At 31.2% G+C, this 23,165-nt stretch overlaps 1 protein-coding gene across 7 annotated transcripts in view; it reads right to left on the reverse strand.

The window, feature by feature from the left end:
* Positions 1-23,165, reverse strand: part of Trpgamma (Transient receptor potential cation channel gamma) — a 980,713-nt gene that overhangs the window by 175,580 nt on the left and 781,968 nt on the right. The window lies entirely within an intron of this gene.

Consider the following 23,165-nt stretch of genomic DNA (forward strand, 5'->3'; position numbering starts at 1 on the left):
AATTGTATGAATTTTTAAATGATATTTTTAATAATATATTTTATATACATGACTGCAACTTTTTTGATAAAATTAACAGACCAGAAATTATGATTTATTATATAGATCATTAAAATTTATATTCTAATAGATTTTTCTATTTTTTTCAAAAATGGCCCCATCGATTTTGATTAAACTCAGAATATCAATGCACATTAAAATTTTTCTTAATATCAAGGGGAATATCCAAGATTGAAATAGTATAACGGGGATTAATTTTTTTTTTTTTTTTTTTGGCAAAGCGTTTTCAATTTTACTTAACCATTATTTAAACCTTACTGTTGACAGGATAACTTACTTCATAAAATCATACTTAGTATTGTCAATGTTGATTTGTTCAACACTTTACAAAAAATAATTTAAGTTAAGTACAATAAGAAGCAAAGTCAATTTGTAGCTTGAAAGTGTCGTTAGGAAACTTAGCATGGGCGTTCCCAGTGGGGGCAGAGGGGACAGCCCCCTACAAGTGACAAAATATTATTAATTTAATAAAAAATAATTTTTTTTTTCAACTAAATACTAATTGTAATGGCTGCACTGCGAAATTATATATAATTTTTTTTAAATTTAGGTTTTATTCACCTTTTTCATGCTGAAATTTAGAAACCTGATTGATTAGGGCAGCTGTTTGACAATGTCTCTCCCTCCCCTAATTTTTATCCTGGGTACACCCTTGAAACTTAGTACGAGAAAGTATTGTGTGTAAAGTATGTAGTGAATAATATCTAATCTGTGATTATCATAATGTGTATAATATTTTTTTAAACGAGCGAGGATCTATTTTAACTCAGAGTGGCAAATGAAATGTGTGTATTACGCGTACTCTACCAGATTTGTTTCTATTTTAACTAATAAATACTTAAGCCCATAAGCTTCCATTAGTCGTCGATTTCACTCAGGAATTCAATCTATTATCATTTTTCAGTTAATAGATTTTGAATAGATTTAAATTAACACTCTGAAGTAATTTATAAATTATTTGTTCTACCTTAAACACTGCTGAACAAATTAATTCCTAATAAATACAAAGACAATCAATTACCCCGCGGAGCCAACTGACAATTTACAGCTAACTGACGTAGCATTTCATCCGGTAATTAATCTCTATCTGTTGAATATTCAATATTGAAGTGAGGGAAGGACTTTGATTTGCTATTATATATTCACAGCTCTCTTGATTACATTGCCACCTCCGACGAACAGACAACAACAACAGTCATATATATATAAATTCCTTTTTTATAGAGGAATTTATATCTATAAATGCTTTGAGTAACAGGGTTGACTCCGAAATATCGATTTTTCCTTCAAATTGTGTATATATACAAATACATGCAGTCATCCCTGTGTACCAATGAACTTTAATGAAAATTACGAAAGGAGGAACCGGTTAACTCTATTAAGTCGAATTCGGAGTTTCAGTGTACTATGTTAACTCGAATTTTCCGCAAATGTAATTTCTTGGTATGAAGCCGCTAATATTAGTTTATATAGGAGCCATGACCCTACTCTCCTTCGAAGCAAAAATGACGCTAAGAGGTGGGGATTAGGCCACGCCCTTTGAAGGCAACGTTGAAGGTAATTATCTGTAAAACCGTTCATTAAATCACATACGTTCAAGAGAAATTCCTGTTTCTTTCTCTGTTCTGTTCAGAATCATTTGAATGTGGATATTAAGGATCCCAAAATTTATTTACTGTTCTTAAAAGTAAGGATTGAATATAAAATTGAATTAAGTTGGTAAAGTTTTTTATTTAATGATTTCTAGGAACTTCTAAGGAAAACATTAAAATATAAATTGTAGGAAGGCAGTCCGAGTGGCGGTCAATAAAGGTATCAAAGTTATAGAAGAAAACTATTTATTGTAAAACAACGTTTCGCTCCACTTTTCAGAGCTTCGTCAGGGCTAAATGAAAAAATAAAATAAAAACATTTTAAAATTAAGAAAACATTAAAATAAATATATTTCAAAACAACTGTTATTACAATTATTACAGCAAATTTACTAAATGTAATTTTATGTACAGTTGTAAATCTCAATAAAAATATTTTTAAAAAAATTTGTTTATCTGTCTACCACAAAGAAAAATTGATAACTCATAATCAATTTCCAGTAATTACTGAGAGCATTTATCATCGAATATTCGACAACTTATAAGTTAACCTCGCTTCAACTTCAACTCATATCCCTCTAATATTGTATTATTTTTGTTAGAATGGGTGGGAGTTTTATTTTGAAAACAATTTCATAAATAATATTATTATCAATTTATTGTAAACAATTATAAAAAAATAATGATTATAAATGAAATATAGCATTGTTTGCAACTGATAAGCGAAAGAAATTAAAAATAAATTGGTAACTGGCAGAATTCCATCCCCTAGAATATCGTAAAGAAGCTTTCGCCTGGAACATAGCCCAGAAAAAAAAACGAAATAATGAACTCAATAAATTATCAATTAAAAAAAAAAATCTTTCATAATTCCAATCGGTTTCTTTTTTTAAAAAATTGACCGTAGCATTAAACATTGTCTGAAAACAAAAATAATTTATAATATATTCGACAACCTTATAATATATATTTCCTAGGTTGTTCCACTTAACTTTTTACTAACCCTTTATTTTATTCAACTATTCATTTACTTATTATGAATTTAAATTCATAATACTTTAATTGTAAATTATTATATTATAAAATAAATCAAATGGTATCCTTATTATGTCTCAACATTCTTTATTATATCAACAGTCCAACGTTTCGGCCATCCTCAAAGACAATATTAAACATAAATTTACACCTCACATCAAAATTAAAAAAAAAAAAACCTTCTACAGGCTATTTTGCCCAGGTCATCGAATTCAAATCAAAATCATCCTATTTTTTTTTAGAACTTCCATAATTTGTAAACTGTAATTTTAGATTAAATATATTCTATCCACTATTAGATAAACAAACTATTTATAAATATATTAAAATTATGGTAAAGAATGACAAAATAGCGTAATTTTTACTGAATTAAAATAGTCTGTAAAACATTTTTTTTTTTAATTTTGTTGTGAGGTGTGAATTTATATCTAAGATTGTCCTTGAGGATGCCCGAATTGGACGAAACGTTGAACAATTGATATAATAAAGAAGGTCGAGACTTAATAAGGATATCATTTGATTTATTTAATAGATGAATACCAGTCTCGAGAATTTGAATAAATTATTTATATTATATTATTTAATTTTAAATATAATTTAAATTTAATTTTGTAACTATTCATTTACTTATTATGAATTTATTGTGTTTTTTTTTTTAATAGGGTCATGTTTTGTTAGCAAATAGCAATACAAGAGAAGAAAAAACTTTTTTACCAACCACAAAGGAACCATTAAGACAAAATTAAAGAAATTTTGAACAACTAAATTCATTTAACACAATATCATGAATACCCCTATTGTATACTACCCCTTTGGAACTTATAAACATGTCCAGTATGCTGTTTTGTTACCTCTCTATTTATATATCCCAATTTATCTATTGTGTAATTAAAATTAAAATTTATGATTTGACTAATTTTCTATTTCCTAATTAATTTTTATATGGTACAACTATTTATAATGTCGGCGTAGTGTGTATTTAAATGTTTAGTGTGTCTTTAAGTTGCTTGATAGTTTGCACTAAGTTAAATTCGTAAGAGGTCAGCCTTTGAGGCAAAAATTCACGTAAATGAAAAGTTTAAAATACTTGTAAATAATATTTTTTTTAATACGCAGGAAAAAAATATTTTTAAGATATCACCAAAACTGCCACCAAGCTACGACAACTCGAGAAGAAAGTGTTTACCGAAACCCAATCTCTGGTGCCCTTGGAAGGAATGTAAGTGATCCAGCAGGCTTCTACTGTTTCATGCTTTTAAGAAAAGTGCTCAGGAGGTTCCTATCCCAGTTATTATCACCAATAATAATAATAATAATAATAATAATAATAATAGTAATTAACAATAATAATATATTTATGACCCAGGTATTTATTTCTTTATTAAGCAAAGTATAACAATGTGATCCATCTTGTGTGATCTGTGACAACATAACCAGAAGAAATAATAAAAATATAATGAAATAATTATTTGTAACACTTTTAAATATTCGTATATAGCAGAGGCTTCAACGGATTACATACTAAAAGTACACAATTTTGAAATTATTTCTTTACAACTTATGATTTAATTTATATAACACAGCTAAAATAAAATATAAATAATTTCAAAAACACAACTAATGATAAAATAATAATTATATATATATACAGTGTAATGATATTTTACATCTTTAATTAAATAAAATTAAAAAGTGTTCACTGTTGACAAGAACAGAACAGGGACAGTTTTAGTATAGTAATTACATATTGAATGTTTAGAATAATATAAAAAAGGTTATTAATTATAATAAAAATATCCATATAGTCTTATTATTACTCCTACGTTTCGGCCATTCCGGGCTTTCATAAAGATGATTAATAATTACAACTAAATAATTACTTTTCCATATATAATTAAAATAACAATGTTTTCTCCACATTATTAATATTAATCAAAAATTTTAATTTATATATAATAATATATGATTTTAATTATATATGAGACTGGGTGGATATTTTCTTATTATAAGTGATAAAACAAACTAGTATCAAATAAGAATTTAAATTATATATAAATTAAAGTAGTTTATATAATTAATAATGTGAAGAAAACTTATATTATTTTTATGACCAGTGATCCGGCGAGAGGGATGCGCTGGGATCTCTTGAGCTCTGCCTACCCCTCACACGTGAGGGATAGAGTGGGCTCAGGGATTGTGCTTGTGGATTGTGAGCTCAAGTCGATTGTGTAAATATTGTATATAACAGTGTAAATGTGACTAGAGATTATATTATTTTATCATTATTTTATTTATTTATTTTTTCATACACATAGTTTGATTATGTTAATTTTGTTTATCCATCTGTTTGTATATGTTTTAAGAGAGATTTTTTTTTTCGTTCATTTATTTATTTTATTTTATTGTAGTATGAATGTGATCATTCATCACTATTACCTATTGCCCACAACTGTGTGGCAGATTGTATTATCTATCAATAAATAAAAAGTTTTTAATCATATAAGGAAAATTATTATTTATTTTATGGTATAGTAATGATTAGTTATCAATGAGAATGGCCGGAAAGGCCGAAACGTAGGAGCTATTATGCAACTATTGATCATTTGTAATTCTGATCCATACAGGAGGACTGGGAGGAACACGGATTTAAATATCCGTATTTCACTATCTCTGGTTGCCATAAGAGTTTTGGAAATCCATTGGCCTTCTTCACTCGATTTAGAACCTCCTGGTCGATTTTATAAAAATAAAATATACATAATGTGGAATTTGGTCGTAAAACTACTACATAAATGATTATGTGTACGGGAATAAGGAAGTACTGTTACTAAACTAATGGTTGTGCTAGGAGGCGATTTGGTCAGAATCACGCTCAACCACCAGATTTTTACCAATTAAGTTTACCAACTTTATGAGGCTGGGTTGACTCCGAACAGAGTTGGGCAGTAGTTAACTACATTTGTATTTTTTTGTTTAACTTAACTGTTAAAATCCAAAGTGTCATTTATTTTCAATTTTCCTTTATTTCTATTTCTTTTAACTGCAAATTAATCTTTTTTATTTTCTTCCAATTGGTGTTTTAATTTGTTGTTAATCATAAGTTAATTTCCTTTTTTTCAATAACCATTTAGTCTTTATATTTTTTGTAATTAAAATTAAATTAGAATTTATAATGTAAATACAGTTAAGGTAGTTTGTTGTGTTGCGTGTGTAATATAAATACATCGCTGCGGCTCGGCATATATAACAACATTGCGAGCTGCAATGGAATTAGTGCCTGTATACGAGTTAAGTAACCGGTATTATAAATTTAAACAATTGTCCCTTGCCCGACTGAACCTATGTCACTTTAGACATATGGTTGCATATATAAAGTCCACATTCTCTTACAATTTTATAGAAAAAAAGGAACCCAATAAAAACGAATAGGTTCTAAGAAGGCCCCAGAGACCCTTCGAACAGCCCTTTCAAGCCCTTAGTATCCTGTATCAATGGCAAGGGCTGACACTTGCTGTCATCTCACAATGGACTTGCATCAGTCTAACTATTTTATGTTTAACACATGAAAGTTAGTTCTCACAAGATCATGACTCTTACCCCAATTTCTTGGAAGCCTCACACCCTGCTTCTAGTCACGCCTTTTTCCCCCTCCCAGATACTTACTTCATAGGCTCTCTAGGCTTCGCCTAATTTCCTAAATTATTTGATTGGTCCAAACCCTCTTCTCAAGGGTACATATATATTTCCTAGCACTAGATAGCTAAGTTAGAAGATAGAGACTTAGTAACAGTAACAGTAACATGTAGTTCTTGTAAATATGTTAGAATAAAGTCATTTTAGTCTTCACTGATTTTTATGTTATTTAATTTACGGACTGATAAGGCATTATGCAGTCCGCAGCGTAGAGTCTAGAGTCTAAGTCAGAGTTGAGAGGTACCCACTGGCTCACCGCTTTTTGAGGTCACTGGAGTTTTTGGGGTTCATTTCAGGACCCTCACCCACCCAATTTTCAACCGACGTATGGATGACGGCGGAAGTGAGAAATATAATCGATATGCGCATATCGACCCCCCGTCCATCTACTATGGGTGACTTTTTTTTCTCTCGTCGAGCCTCATACTTAGTTTGTTTTGTTTCCTTTCTTTTTTTTTTTTTACTTCTCACAGACTGAAATACTATTTTTTTTTTATAACGAAAATTCTCTTATTTTTATACATATATATCCAAAGATTTTACTTCACCATTAACTCTTATATCTTTTTGTAACAATAAGATACAGAAAAAGAATATATCAACACAAAAATGATACAAGAAATAAAGAAAAGGATCCCAATAAAACAGCATTAGTACAACATGCAGCCAAAAATGAACATAATTTTGATTTTGATAACACCATAATTTTACATAAAGAAAACAATATGTTCAAAAGAAAAATACTTGAGTCAATTTATATATAAAAAAACATCAATTACACAATTAATTTTAAAACAGATACTAGGAATTTAAACCAACATTATGCAGAGATTTTAAGCAAAATTAATTTATAAAAATGTTGAAGACATTTGTTACTATTGATTTTAATATGAATTTTGAGAATTAGAATAAATACCAACTGAGATAAAAATGCAAATTAAATTAAATTTAAATAAAGGCTGACCTGAGTGAGTGGAAGGTTATAAATAGTTTGTTTAAATGGTAGTGATAGTGTAGATAAATTGAAAATTAAAAGTTTTAAATATGTATGAATCTTTAAAAAATAGGTAACTAAACATAAGCTTAGGTAAGATTATTATTAATAAATATGACTTTCTAATAATTGACTTTTTCATAGGGTTTTAACTTATAATTAATGACCTGGGTAGAAAGCCTACAAAACAAATTTTAAGTTTTGATGTGATATGAGAATTTGTATTGAATGTATGTTATATTATTAGTGATAATCTTGTTGTTATAAATGTTACAAATGAATATACAATATAAGCTGTTAAATATTTAGATTGTCCTTGAGGATGGCCGAAATGGCCGAAACGTTGGACTGTTGAAATAAAAAGTGTTGAAACTAATAAGGATACAATTTTTGATTTATTTAATAAACAAGAAACAGTTCATTTTTTTTATTTGTTTATATTTTAATTTAATTAAATTTGTATATCAGTTGGAAGGTTTTTTTTTATTGGAAGATTATTGATAGACCGTGTGTATAGATGAATGGAATATGATCCGTGTGCGGTCAAAAAAACTCAAATAGTAGAATTATACTATTTTATTGAGCCAACGGTTCGCCCCACGTTGCAGGGCTTCGTCAGGGCTAAAAAAATACAAACACCATAGTTACAAAAAGGAAAAAAAAAAAAAATGAAAAAACATAAGTGTAAAATAACAGGGATATAAAATGTAAAAACGTAAGATATAATAAGAAAAATTAAAGGTTATAAATAATAAATGAAAAGGGTAATAGTAACAGATAGATAATTACTATTTATAACCTTTAAGTTTTCTTATTATATCTTACGTTTTTACATTTTATACCCCTGTTATTTTACACTTATGTTTTTTCTTTTTTTTTTTTTCCTTTTTGTAACTATAGTGTTTGTATCTTTTTTAGCCCTGACGAAGCCCTGCAACGTGGGGCGAAACGTTGGCTCAATAAAATAGTACAATTCTACTATTTGAGTTTTATTTTACCGTACCCGGACCATATTCCATTCATGGTTTTTTTTTATTCTTTAATTTTTCTTTATTATAATTATTTTTTTTTTGTGATATTCATTTCAGGTCCTCCGTTTTTTATTTTGTATAACCCGAACCAGCAAACAATTTTTCTCTGAGGAAGAGGTCGGTTTTTTTCTTTCACGAAACGCCCCTCGCCCCAACAGTAATACAAAATTGGGGTGAGATAACTGCCTTCTTTTCTTCCCGGCTCTTGTACTATATAGCGAAGCATTGTCATCTTCAATAATAAAGAAACAGCTCTTCTGAAACGTACGAGGGTTAATCACATTTCGTAATAGGATGGTAAGTTATATTTGTGTGGTGAGGACCTGATTTTTCTTACCCATAGTGGATAGTACGAGTATTAACAGCACTCTAAAACTCTAAATCATCCAGAGCTTGACTTAATGAACTTATCACTTATAAACAACAAAACTCACTAATTCATTAATCCAAAGGACGACAGGGTAACTTATTAAAACTCCCAAGTCCGGACAGAGCGTAGGAGGCGATCTCTATCGGCCAAGGGGTGGGGTGGACAAGTTTCTCTTCGGGATCATTAACTCCAGTCTTCAGCGAAAAATTTTTCCAGATTTTCACACCCCTCCCCCCCCCCAATGATTTTCACTGAGCGCTCTTACCCCGCTATCGCACCCACTTCGTTATACCCGCAGCGAACGGTGGCCGAGATAAGGAGATGACGAAGGAGTATCGATAAACCTTCGGCAAACAGCTTGGAGCTAAGTGGATCAGTGCTGCCATCTATTATCTTCTAGGGTAATAATTTTTATCAAATATAATTCCCTTAATAATATGATATATTATTAAACATAAATAAAAAATATTAAGGAAAGCCTGGTGGCCCAGATTTAGATCAAATATTCGTTTTAATATAAAATTATATGATATAATAATAATAAAAACATTACAGAATATATGTATTTAAATTAAATGTGTCCTATTACAACTCACGAGGGGTAATACTAGACAAATGGTTGTGCACGGTAGTGATTCGGTTAGATCACGCTCGACCGCCAGATACTGGAAGGCTCCCAAAGCCACAGGGCTAACTCATGGCTTCGGTAAAATAGAAAATGATTATCTGTTACATATTCGAACTCGGGTATTTAAAGTTAGTAGAACAGTGTCTTACCACCAAAAAAAATAATTGTTTAAATCACTACTTATATATTTGCAGTTTTGAAAAGAAAGTGATAATATTTTTTTTTTTTAATAATTTATTTATTGTTATTTACAACTGTATACACATATATACAAAAAGTAAATTTGCTGTACGTGACATAGTGACATGATACAAACATATGGAGAATCTACCCACTGATAGAACTCCAATAACATTTCTAGAGGAGAAGATCTCGAGGCCATCTTCTTTTCAGACGCCTAGGAGGATTATTAGGTAATGAAGGAGAAGCCAGGTTAGAAACAAGTGGATTTGGGTGGTTGAGAAGTTTATTATAGAAGGAACGGGGTATCTGGTTCTGACCAAATCGGCAACATATGGAACATTGAGGTCTTGATGGATGACTTGATTTGTGACAAAGTAAGGAGTATTAAGGATTTTGGACTGTAAGGATTGGATTCGGGAGGAATTTGATGGTTTAGTGGAGCCCCAAAGCTCAACTCCGTATGTCCAGATAGGCCTTATAATAGTCATGTAGATCAGTCTTTTGTAATGGATTGGCAATTTAGACCGTTTGTCTAGTAAATGTTGCAATAGTCGGAATCTACGAGCAGTTTCTTGTCTTCTTAGTCTTGTATGAGGATTCCATGTCAGTCGTTTGTCGAGATGTAGTCCTAAGTAACGGATCTGTTCAACAGGAATAAGTGGGGTATTATTAAAGGATACTGTGGGGCAAGAGGTCATGGGTTTACGTCGAAGGATAAATGTGATTTGGTGGGATTTATTGGAATTTATTAGAATTTATTTTAATCCTCCAGTTTTGGCACCATTCTTCAAGGGTGGTGATGTGGGATTGGAGGGTTTGGGATAAAATGTGTCATTGGCATACGTGGTGAGGATAGTGTTAGGATGGGTTGGGATATCAGCTGTGAAAACTGTATACAGGATAGGACCAAGAATACTACCCTGAGGTACACCAGCAGACTGACGGTATAGGGATGAATAAGTGCCGTTGTAATTTACTTGAAATAATCTGTCGGAGAGATAAGAACGGATAATAAGGAAGTATGTAGGGGGTAGGAATTTACGGATCTTGTAAAGCAGTCTTGTGTGCCAAACTCGATCAAAAGCTTGTTCTACATCAAGAAAGACTCCCGAGCAGTACATTCCGCGCTCCAATGAAGACGAGACAACATCAACCACACGATGGCATTGCTGGATAGTGGAGTGGGATGTTCGGAAACCAAACTGGTGATCTGAGATTATGTGGTTGTAATCAAGGATAGGGTACAGGCGTCTTAAGATGAGTTTCTCAAGGATTTGGCCCAAGATAGGTAACAAAGCAATAGGACGATAGGAGGATGGGTATTCAGGCGGCTTTTGAGGTTTGGAAATCAATAATAATGTTCAACTGATTGATATTACCAATTTTAATATTAATGTAAAGAGTTAAAAAATGGTTTAATTTTGACTGAAATTGTTGACCTGCACAGAATAGCCTGAAAATTTTTTTTAAATTATTGATGTAAATGTAAATTTGTATTTAATATTGTCCTTGAGGATGGCCCAATTGGCCGAAACGTTGGACCTTTAAAGAAGTAAGCAATGTTTTAAGATTGAAATGGATACAATTTAATTTATTTAAACAATAATAACTTATCTCAAGAAAGTAAAGCGATTATTTATATATAAAAATAAAAAGTAATTAAATAACAGTAGTAAAAAAAATACAATGAAATAATAAAGTATAAACTAAAATGGATACAAATAAAATCATATATATTTATGTAGATCATGGATAAATATGTAGGAATAACTGAGTTAAATATTAGAAAATAAGAAAACAAATGGAGTAAATAGTTAAAATAAAATCTTGAACAAAATCCTTGCTATATACAATATTTATTCTGAATCCCGAATCGAATGGTTCTAGCGCTTCTCTCCCAGTATTGTCACTGGTATTGAGAGTATACTTAATAATGTTGGATGCATCAGTTATAAAACAATTGCCATGACTCTGAAAACAATGAAAATCTTGAATAATAGCTACAAAACAGTTTTAATATTAAGCCCAAGAAACTAAAAAAAATAAATAAATAAATAATAAAACATAAAGCAATATTTTTTTTTAAAAATAAATAGTTAAAATTGAGATTTAAATTAGATGAACTGACATGGAATCCTCATACAAGACTGAAAAGACAGGAAACTGCTCGTCGATTCCGACTATTACAACATTTACTAGACAAACGGTCCAAACTTCCAATCCATTACAAAAGACTGATCTACATGACTATTATAAGCCCTATCTGGACATACGGAATTGAGCTATGGGGCTCCACTAAAGTATCTAATTCCTCTCGAATCCAATCCTTACAGTTCAAAATCCTTAATGTTCCTTACTTTGTCACAAATCGTCATCCATCATGACCTCAATGTCCCATATGTTGCCTATTTGGCCAAAACCAGATACAAATCCTTCCATGGACAACTTCCCAACCATCCAAATCCACTTGTTTCTAACCTGGCTTCACTTGATTTCCTAATAATCCTCCTAGATGTCTGAAAAGAAGATGACCTCGGGATCTTCTCCTCTAGAAATATTATTGGAGTTCTATCAATGGTTAGAGTCTGCGCATGTTTGTATCATGTCACTATCTACTTTTACTTGTTGTATATATGTTATAGAGTTGTAAATAACAATAAATAAATTATTAAAAAAAAAAATTAGATGAAGTATTAAAAATATTTGAATAAATTTTCATCAATCTCTTTACTGCATATTTTATTGTTTTAAAAAAAACTTAGTGCCGTGACCAGGATTCGAACCTGGGTTATTGCGGCCACAACGCAATGTCCTAACCACTAGACGATTTTATGATTTTGGCCGACATGGTAACGCTGTCGCACTAGTGATGGTACCTGTAGTGGTAGTGAAACTACTGCCATGTTAAAGCCACACACAGAGGGATGCGCTGGGATCTCTTGAGCTCTGCTCTACCCCTCACACGTGGGGGATAGAGTGGGCTCAGGGATCCCCTCAGGTCGATTGTGTAAATATTGTATATATTATTTTATCATTATGTTATTTTATTTATTTATTTTTCATATAGATAGTTTGATTATGTTCATCTTGTCTATTCTTTTGTTTGTATATATTTTAAGAGAGTTCTTTTTTTTTTTTTTAATTTATTTTTTAATTATTTTTTATTTTTATTTTAGTATGTATGAGATCATTCATCACTATTACCTATTGCCTACAACTGTGTAGCAGATTGTAATATCTATCAATAAATAAATCAATCTATCAATCAAAAAAGAGCCACATAACAATTTGTGGAAGTCACCGCAGTGGTTGAATAACACCGGTCGTCATGGCACTTCGATCACGACAGTACTGTCGCACTTGATCCGACGTGATAGGTGAAAGTACAGTAATGTATTGGTAGTAAAGTCACTGCAATGGTTGAGCTGTATAACAATTCATGACAGTACTGAAGCAAAAGATATAAGAGAAGAAGCATTTCATTGAAAAGCGAAACTCATAAGTAATTATTTTCCATATAATATTATTTTTAATGACGACTATATACTCCTTGTTATTTATTTTCAAATAATTTAGAATTACAATTTAATTGTTAATCTTTAGGTTATATAACATTCTTTTTTATTTCACAGAAGTTCTGATGTAGTTTAAAATTACAAAGCAATTCAGAGCTAGAAGACTAATAATAACGGGGTTGGTTGGCCATCAAGTCAACCAGACCGAAGTGCACTGAAACTTATGGTTCGATTATTTCCACAAAGGATTGGATTCAATGAACCGCGTACAAGTTGTGGATTGCAAAGCAAAATATATTTCTATGAATACAACAATTGTTACTCTGGTTTAGAAAACTGATCCGAAGAAAATTATATAGGAATAGATATGGTAGGGTGGTAAGGTGTGATCAAAAAGAAACACAAAATAGTTAGCAATTATTTATTCGCCTACATTTCTCCCCAGTTTGCATGGCTTCGTGAGGATTAAAAAAGATATAAAACAACAGAAAATAAGTTGAAAATGTAGGATAATAAGATATAAAGAAGTAAACTAAGATAGGGTTAAAAATTATTAAAATATAAGTGAAAAATAAATATAAATTAAATTAAATCTGTACCGCTTAAACCTATGAAAGGCCTGGAGTGTAGCACTTTGTAAGGAAGTTGGAATAAAGATAATAAGAAATAAAAGCACTGTTCATAGACCAAAGGCTGTGCAAGTGGGTGATTTTGTCAGAATCATGCTTGACTGCCAAATTTCACTCAATTTAGGGTACCCACTTTATGGAAAAAATAAATAAAAATAAGATGTAAAATAATAAGTATTTTTAAAAAAGAAATAACAAATACTATTAGATTTTAAATGCACAGAAGACGGAATAACATGTAAAAAGTATAGCATATATGAGAGAAATAAAAACAAAAAAATATACATACTTAGAGACGGAAAATTAAGAAAGTAAGATGTGATTAAATAAAAGTTGAGAAAGAATGAACAAAAAAAAAAAAATAACAATGAAAGAAAGAACAAATCAGAAACATACAACTGTCGTGTTTTAAAGAGAGTGACCAAGTGACAACATACCTGACTGTATTTTCATTTTTTTTTTTCAAAAGTTTTAATATTTGATTGTTTATTCTAGTTTGACAGTTTTATTTCAATAATTTCAATATACATTATTATATTATTTCCTCTATTACTAAATTACAATATTACTTCCTATATTACTATATTAGCGGTATTCATGATATTGTGATAAATATAAAATCTCTTACCGTGTTAAATGTTATAAGTATAGGATTGTGAGCAGTCCTATTTAAAGTCATGTTAAATGGTAAATGCATAAGAGCTCCTAACGGAGTTTTTAGCAACTTGTTTTATAACCTTTCCTTACAAAACTTCATGTTATAGTTTACTTCTAAGTTTTTATTTAAGTAATTTATTACAACATGCCTAAATTGAATGAAAAGTAGAAGTTATGTGAAACTTTGGTCACTGAGTGCCTTGTTGGCTCTTTGATATCTTTGATGATTCTGTCTATCAATCTGGTTTTTGACCTCTAAAGTGATCTCTTGCCAATTACACTGGCATTCATTGTTGCGTATAGTCGTCCTGATGGATTGCTTCGAGCCATATCCCTCGAACCATCTTTACTCTTATCATGAGACATCGACTGACCAGTCTCTCCTGTAATTTCATGGAGGACTTTCCGTTCAAATATCTCGATCCTGCTTTCTAGGGTACCTGTTTGGGTCCATTGTAAACTCTTAGCTTCAGATTTTTCGGAATTTCGGTATTCTTGAAGAGAGAAGGCTCTGTTCGCGCTTGTTATACGATAGTCTATACCAATCCGTTGATCATTCATTGGTGTTACTGTGGAGCCGATGTGTTTGAAACTATCGACTTTCAGAAACGATTTCCATCCACGCAATCCATGTCACTAGGGTGGATTTTTCGGCGTTTTGCAATCATAAACTTTGTTTTATCTTTAATAAAACAAATTTTTACTTCAATATTTATTGCTAATAATTTTTTATTTATTTATTGATATTTACAACTGTATAAAAAATACAACAAGCAAATTTAAAGTAAGACCATAATGAGATGTAGAGAAACTAGCCAGTAGTAGAAATCTAAAAACGAGTTTATAATGGAAGGGATGATGATGATATCGGTTTCGGGCTAGATCGGTTACATAAGGAACATTTAGGTCTTTATGAATGGTTTTATTAGTAACAAAATTAGGAGCATTGAGGATTTTATGTATGATTTTGGATTGTAAGGATTGGATACGAGAGGAATTCGAAGTTTAGTGGAGCCCCAAAGCTCAACTCCGTATGTCCAGATGGGCCTTATTATTGTCATGTAGATCAGTCTTGGAAGTTTAGACTGTTTGTCTGCGTGCAGTTTCCTGTCTTTTCAATCTTGTGTGAAGATTCCAGGTTAGACGTTTACCAAGGTGTAGTCCAAGATAATGAATCTGTTCTACAGGGGTAAGAGCCACATTATTAAAGGCAGTCGGCAGGTTTACGACGAAGAGTAAATGTGATTTGATTTGCTAATAATTTAAAATTTTAAAATATTGTGTATATATTGGATATTCTAATGGATTATAGGCGGAGAATATTATCACTTGACTAAAACCTTACAAGATGAGATGAGGTAGTCGGTTCATCTAGATAACTTATCGACCTGGTTAGGATGGAGCTTCTCGCCTTAATGGACTTGAGTTATGTTACCAGAATATTGGCTAGCAAATTAGTATAACTCAGCTGATCATAGTTCCAGCATAGCGTTACAGAGTACGCTCTCGGTAAGTTATATTAATGTACTTAATTAAGGAGATCTAAGACTAATCCTAAGACTTAATTTGCAAAGCATTAGAAGAAAACTATGAAGAACTAGTAAATGACTATGATTAAACTCAGTTTAAATTTTGATTACGTTCGAAATATTTTTTTAAGTACTGTAATAATTTATTTGTATCAACGAAAAGCAAATTGAAAAAGATGTTAGTAATTCTTTCTCATTCTGAATTTGTAATAACTGAATCAACAACAAGAAATAGTTTTCTTTTACTGTTTTGATACCTTTATTAACCATCACACAGACTATCTTCCTAAAATTAATTAATGAGGTGTAGATAGTTGACCGTAGATTGGAGATTGGAGAAGATGATCGGGGGTGTGGTTAGCAAAGAAACTACATAAATAAACAAAACAATATTTATTTATGCCGACGTTTCGACCTGATTTGCAGGTCTTCATCAGGGCTATAAAAACAAAAAGACAAAAACCATCATTTAGAGAGAGAAAAAAGTTGATTAATAACTATGGAAAAAGACAGTAGTAGATTGATTACATTATTATTTATATACATATAAATGTGAGTAATAAATAAATGATACAGTGGAAAGAATCTATAAAGAATTAGTTTAAAAAAAGAAAAACAATAATGTAAAAGGAATGAAAACAGGGGATACGAAGAAATAAATGGAGAGTAAGGTTAAAGGAACAGAATCCAGGCTACATTGATATAAATTGTAGAAAAAGCCGCTAGAGTGCAGGGCGGCAAAAGACCAAGTCAAAAGATCATAGAGATAAAATAGTCAATGTGAGATTAAAAAAAAGAAAAAGAATAAACCAACATAAAAAGGTGTAAAATGTAAAATAATGAGAGCCCAAAAAGTAATAAAATGTATCAATATATAAAAGGCGTGTAAAAACGGATACATTAACGGGGAGTGTAAAAACAGTGTTATAAAAAATAAGAAGAAATAAGACATAATATAAGAGAGAAAAAACAACTTACAGTTGTAGGCAGAGATTTCTGCTAAACTGTTGTATTTTGGTTTTTATAGCCCTGATGAAGACCTGACAGTCAGGTCGAAACGTCGGCATAAATAAATATTTTTTATTTATTTATGTTGTTTCATTGCTGACCGTAACCCCCGATCATCTTCTCCAATCAAATAAAATTAAATAAGTTAGTTTTACAGATTTATTTCTAATTCCACAAAATATAATATGAACACTTTTGAAGGAATCAGATTACCCGACGTGGAAACTTTGTAAAAATTTCCACTTCACTGTGATTAAAATAACTTCTCTATAGATCGGAAAGTTAAAAATGTCCTTTATACTTGTGCGCTTTTATTTCAAAAACAAAAATGTTATTGCTTTCTGAGTTTTCTCAAATAAAGTGACTTTTGAGAAACCCCTGATAACAATCTGTAATTTTACTATAACTAACTTAGTAAAATTTTAATATTAGAGCAGACACGATAAGAAGTATTAAGCTGTGACTTTTCGATTAAGTCGTGATGCTGACGGAAGTAACGGAATGTAATCTCTATGAGGCGCCGCCAGATGGCCTATATGAAATCCACCATCACAACCCTCCGATATCAACTTCCGGGAAAAAACATAAAAGTTTATGATCGGGATCCAATAGCGGAAGGACCCAGGAGCGGATCTACTCTCTGGCCAATGAGGATCATTCATGCATTATTTATATTATTAAGGGGTAATAATAAATATATATGATTCAACAGGCAGTGTTATCAATATAGACCGGATTTTCGAGCAATTGGACCCTTTGTTCCCTAGACTCAAAAACCATTAAACCTCGACAGAATCATAGAAAATACATTCAAATGACACTAGTTTTATTATTATAAAGTGATTATTTATTTTTATATATAAATAATTTATCGTATTAATTTAAATTAGGAAGAATATGGTCAGGGATGTGGTCACAAGAAAACAAAAATAGTTATAATAATAATAATAATAATAAAGACTTAACAAACCCCAAGGTTTGAAGCCTCTCCAAACCCAATTCCACTAAATCATTTACTATTTTATTTTTATTTTTTTACCGCACCCGGACCATATTCTACTCGAACATAATAAAACTATGAATATAAAGAAATAAAAAAGTTAAAGTAAATGTTACGGCTGGTAGGGGTTCAAAAGGAACCTTTACTAGCCCAACCGTGAAGAGTAGTGAAAATAAAATAAATGAGTAGCCCAATTTTACCATTTTTCTATTTTAAATAATTGATACATCCTTCCAGTGATGCTCCTCCCAACCCAATTCCACTAAATCTGTTTTAACACAATCCTCCCATCTACGTTTCGGTTTACCCCTCTTATCCGTTGGTTCTGTGTTTATTAACATTTTAGGAATCCGCTCGTTACTAAGCCCTACAATCTTACACGGCCATCTTATACGCTGCAATGCTATAACTTGTAATCTTCTAAATTCTCTCGTTAATTCATCCTTTTCGGTCCGAATATTTTGCGCAATACTTTATTTTCGAAAACCTTAAGACACTGTTCATCCATTAGTGTAAGAGGCCACGCCTCAGATCCATAAATAACAGTGGGAAGTTAATAGAATAATAGTTTTGTAAATTGTAGTTTTTAAGTTTTTCGATAGAAGCCGCGAGTTAAGCAGTTTCGAAATAAAAAAATAACAAGTATTTCCCGCCTTCAACCTAAGTTTTATTTCTTCATCAATTTCGTTTTTTCTCGTTACCGTAGAACCTAATTACTTAAACCTATCTGCCTGTTCAAACCTCCTATATCTATATCACCAAAATTACTCGCATATCTATTGCTAGCCATGTATTTTGTTTTATCCGTATTTATTTCAAGACCTAGTTCCTTGCTGAAGAAACGAGAATAGTTAACAACCATTTATTTGCCGACGTTTTGCCCCACGTTTTGGAGCTTCATCAGGGCTGTTTCTATTCAGGTCAGTACCAAAACATGATAATGTATTTATTATTAATTTAAAATTAGGAGAAGAGCAAAATATTTTATTCAGGTTTTTGACGAAAATGTAAGTTTTCAAGTGCACTGGATCAAAATAACCAGTACTGCAAAATTGTTTGTATGTGAACAATATTTCTCAAAAAATGAAAATTCTTAGGAAACTGCAATTAAATATGTAGTGCAGCTATATATGCCTGAGGTGTAACTGCAACCTTTTCGGTAAAATCGACTGACCGCAAGTATCACCTCATTAAATCGATTTTTCACATTTTTATCGATTTTCTCAAACGTGGCTCCAACTATTTTGATTAAACTATAATTATCAAGGCATAGTTAAACGGACTTTAATATATGCTAGATCTTATCCCATAGATTAGCAGGGTATAATGAGGAATTTTCACAATGCTTTCCCTCCAAAGCAGCTTTAATTTTGTATGTTTGAAATAATTAATCATCCCACATATTTAGTAATTTCAAAAATCGATAAATATTTGTTATGAAAATTTTTTACAATGTACTTAACAGCTGCTGTGGAGTTACTGGAAACGGTGTTTTTCATTTTAATTGATGGCATCAACAAAACATCTCAAAGGATTTCAATGAAACTTGCCTTAGGTTTTCTAATTAAAGTCCTTTAATTTTTATATTATGTAAATCCCAATGAATAGAAAAAAAATATCTGCAATTTAAATGTTTCAAAATAAAATCGATTCCGACTATACAGCACTTACTTGACAAACGGTCTAAACTTCCAATTCATTACAAATCTACACAATTATAATAAGGCCTATCTGGTCAAACGAAGTTGAGCTTTGGGGCTCCACTAAACTTTCAAATTCCTCTCGTATCCGATTCTTACAGCCCATATTTTCTCATCATCCGTTCCTTTCTTACTAATAGATTATTCCAAGTAAACCACAATGGTTCCTATTCATCTCTCTATTTTCAATCCGCTGGTGTTCCTCAAGGTAGAATCCTCGGTCCCATCCTCTACACCCTCTATACAGCTGACATCCCAACAACTCCTAACAATGTCCTTACCACGTATGCCGATGACACATGTGTGCTCACAGTTAGTAATAACCCTTTGATTGCATCCCAAACTCTCCAGTCCCATATCACAACCCTCAAAGAATGGTGTCGAAATTGGAGGATAAAAATAAATCCCAACAAATCCCATTTACTCTTCGTCGTAAACCTGCCGACTGTCTTACATTATACTTTAATAATGTGGCTCTTACCCCTGTTCTGCAGATTCGTTATCTTGGACTACACCATGAATCCTCACATAAGACTGAAAAGACAGGGAACTGCACGCAGATTCCGACTATTAGACTATTACAGCACTTACTAGACAAAAGACTGATCTACTTGACAATAATAAGGCCCATCTGGAAAGAAGATGGCCTCGTGACATTATATTGTAAAATGTTTTTGATCAAATTTACTTGTATTTTTTTACAGTTGTAAATATCAATAAATAAATAAATAAAAAAAATAAATATTATCACTTTCTTATAAAAAAAAATTGTTGTAATAAGAAAATGATAATTGATTTTGAATTAAATGTTTTAATATTAATGTGAAAAGTAACAAAATAGCATACTTTTTGACTGAAATTTTTAAGGAAATAAAGACTACTTTGAGAATGAAATTGGATTCAATTCATTTTATTTAAACAATATGTTTATATATGATGTCTATGTATAATTTTATTTATATCCATTTTAGATTGCACTTAATTATTTTGTTGTATTTATTATTATTATTATTTGTTTACTCTTTATTTTTAGTTAATATGTACATATATGGTTTGGTTGAGTCCTCACAACCCTAATATTTATTGCCCTTAAGTATGACTGAAATGTTATTTGAATTAAAGTTTTAAACATTTTTTTTTAGAAATAAAAAAAAACAACGATCAACATTTATCTTTAACTCATCTTTATAAAGGGGTTACGGTTGCCATGGTGAAATAAAAACACTGGCGATATGTACGTAGATAAGAGGTGTTACGGTTGTCATGGTGAAATAAAAACACTGGCTAGATCTGTGTAGACAAGAGGTGTTACGGTTGTCATGGTGAAATAAAAACACCGGCTAGATCTGTGTAGACAAGAGGTGTTACGGTTGTCATGGTGAAAACAAGACACGAGCGATATGTTTGAGACGAGTGTGTTTTGTTTGAGTGAAGGCGACAGTTTTGATTCTGGGAACTCGTATGTTCAGACTAGTGAGTTTTGGTTTTGTGAAGGTGACAGTTTCATTTTGGAACACGTTACGATTGTTCAATGTGAAGTGTTAATAGTTTAAAGGCCCTCTGTCTTTATGGTTTGAACCGGAATATCACCATGTGAGAAATGTTGTCATATATGTTTTGTTTTTCACAATTACGGTGTTTACTTCAATAGACGATCATTAACAATAGAAGTGGAGGACTACGTGGGGTTTGAACTAAATTTTATCTTGTTTTTTTTATTTTATATTCACTTTTATACTCTTTTGGATAATAATGTATATATAGTCATTAAGGTTAAGGTTAAGTCAACCTATAAGTTTTAATTGTTTTATTAATTGATAAGAATTCTTTTTTTTTCCTTTTTCATTCTCTGTATATATATTTTTTCTTTATTATTAAACTTTTGTACATATAATTCAGTTGTTCTTTCTCTGCTTTCTACATGTTAATTTACTTATGTTTTTTTTTTGTTGTTCACGGAATATTACGATAATTCAACGGGTGGGTAGGTAACACCCCTAGGTTTTCTGTTATCTATATGTAAAGATATTCGCCAGTGGTCATATTCAACAATTGTTTATAAAGTGGTATATTTTAGTTATATTGTGGCATAATGCTTCGTTTTCGTTATTTCTAGCAAAAATAACGTGGCGGCTGAGAAGTAATTTATTCTTTATTGTTTTGTTTTGTTTTTTTCCTTTTGCGATTATATATTTTTTATTTTGACTTTAACTTCATTCTCCGCTGAGCGTGGGCAACGATAAACGTATAACTAATAATTAATCAAAATTAGCAGTTATAAAGGTTTTCTCATTTGTATAGATTTGTATAATTCATGAAATATTGAATAAAATAACGAAATCGATTACTGATTCATCTAGTCACAAATCAGATCCATAAGAGATTTATTTACTTGAGCAGACTGAAAAGACAGGAAACTGCACGCAGATTCCGACTACTACAGCACTTACTAGACAAACGGTCTAAACTTCCAACTCATTACAAAAGACTGATCTACATGACAATAATAAGGCCCATCTGGACATACGGAGTTGAGCTTTGGGGCTCCACTAAACCTTCGAATTCCTCTCGTATCCAATCTTTACAATCCAAAATCCTTCGTAAAATCCTCAATGCTCCTTATTTTGTTACTAATAAAACCATCCATAAAGACCTAAATGTTCCTTATGTAACGGATCTAGCCCGAACCCGATATTATTCCTTCCATAATAAACTCCCTAACCACCCAAACCCACTCGTTTCTAACCTTGCTTCCTCTTCCATTCCTGGCAATCCTCCAAGGCGCCTGAAAAGAAGATAGCCTCGTGACCTTATATTGTAAACTGTTTTTAGAGTTCTACTACTGGGTAGTTTCTCTACATCCTGTATCATATCATTATGTCATTATGATCAAATTTACTGGTTGTATTTTTTTTTATACAGTTGTCAATATCAACAAATAAATAAAAAAAAAATTTACTTGAGCAAGTGATATAATGTTTAAAGTCTGTTTAGCAATAGTTGACATAAGCAGATAGTGTTAATTCGCAAAGTTGGGAGCTATCTGATTCATCTAGTGCTGTAGGTTGCGGTCAGCGCTCCTTTCTCTGTTTGTATTTGGAAGTTAAATATAAACCGATACTATCACGCTTGATCGTTCGATGAATAATTAGCGAGATATATATTTAGAACAACATTGATAAATTAAAGTTATTAATAGTTATCGATATTGACATAAGCTATAATTATCTCAGCGTTACCCATGCTAATAACTCGCATAATATATTGGTCAGTCTGATATTATGGACCTGACCTGGAGAGAGGGATATTTACTTATCTTATGTAATACTTTATTCATTCATGCTGCCAAAATACATCGGACTGCTACATTACACAGCATAATAATCAATCAGTGATCGGACATATATAAATTACATATTTTTTCTTGGAGAAGCTTGTCGGGGGGTGCGGTCAGCAAAGAACAACATAAATAAACAAAACCATATTTATTTATTTTATGCCGACGTTTCGACCTGAGTTTCAGGTCTTCATCAGGGCTATA

Source organism: Halyomorpha halys, unplaced genomic scaffold (genome assembly GCF_000696795.3).
Source record: "Halyomorpha halys isolate HHAL.00 unplaced genomic scaffold, Hhal_1.1 Scaffold3.1, whole genome shotgun sequence".
Taxonomy (NCBI): domain Eukaryota; kingdom Metazoa; phylum Arthropoda; class Insecta; order Hemiptera; family Pentatomidae; genus Halyomorpha; species Halyomorpha halys.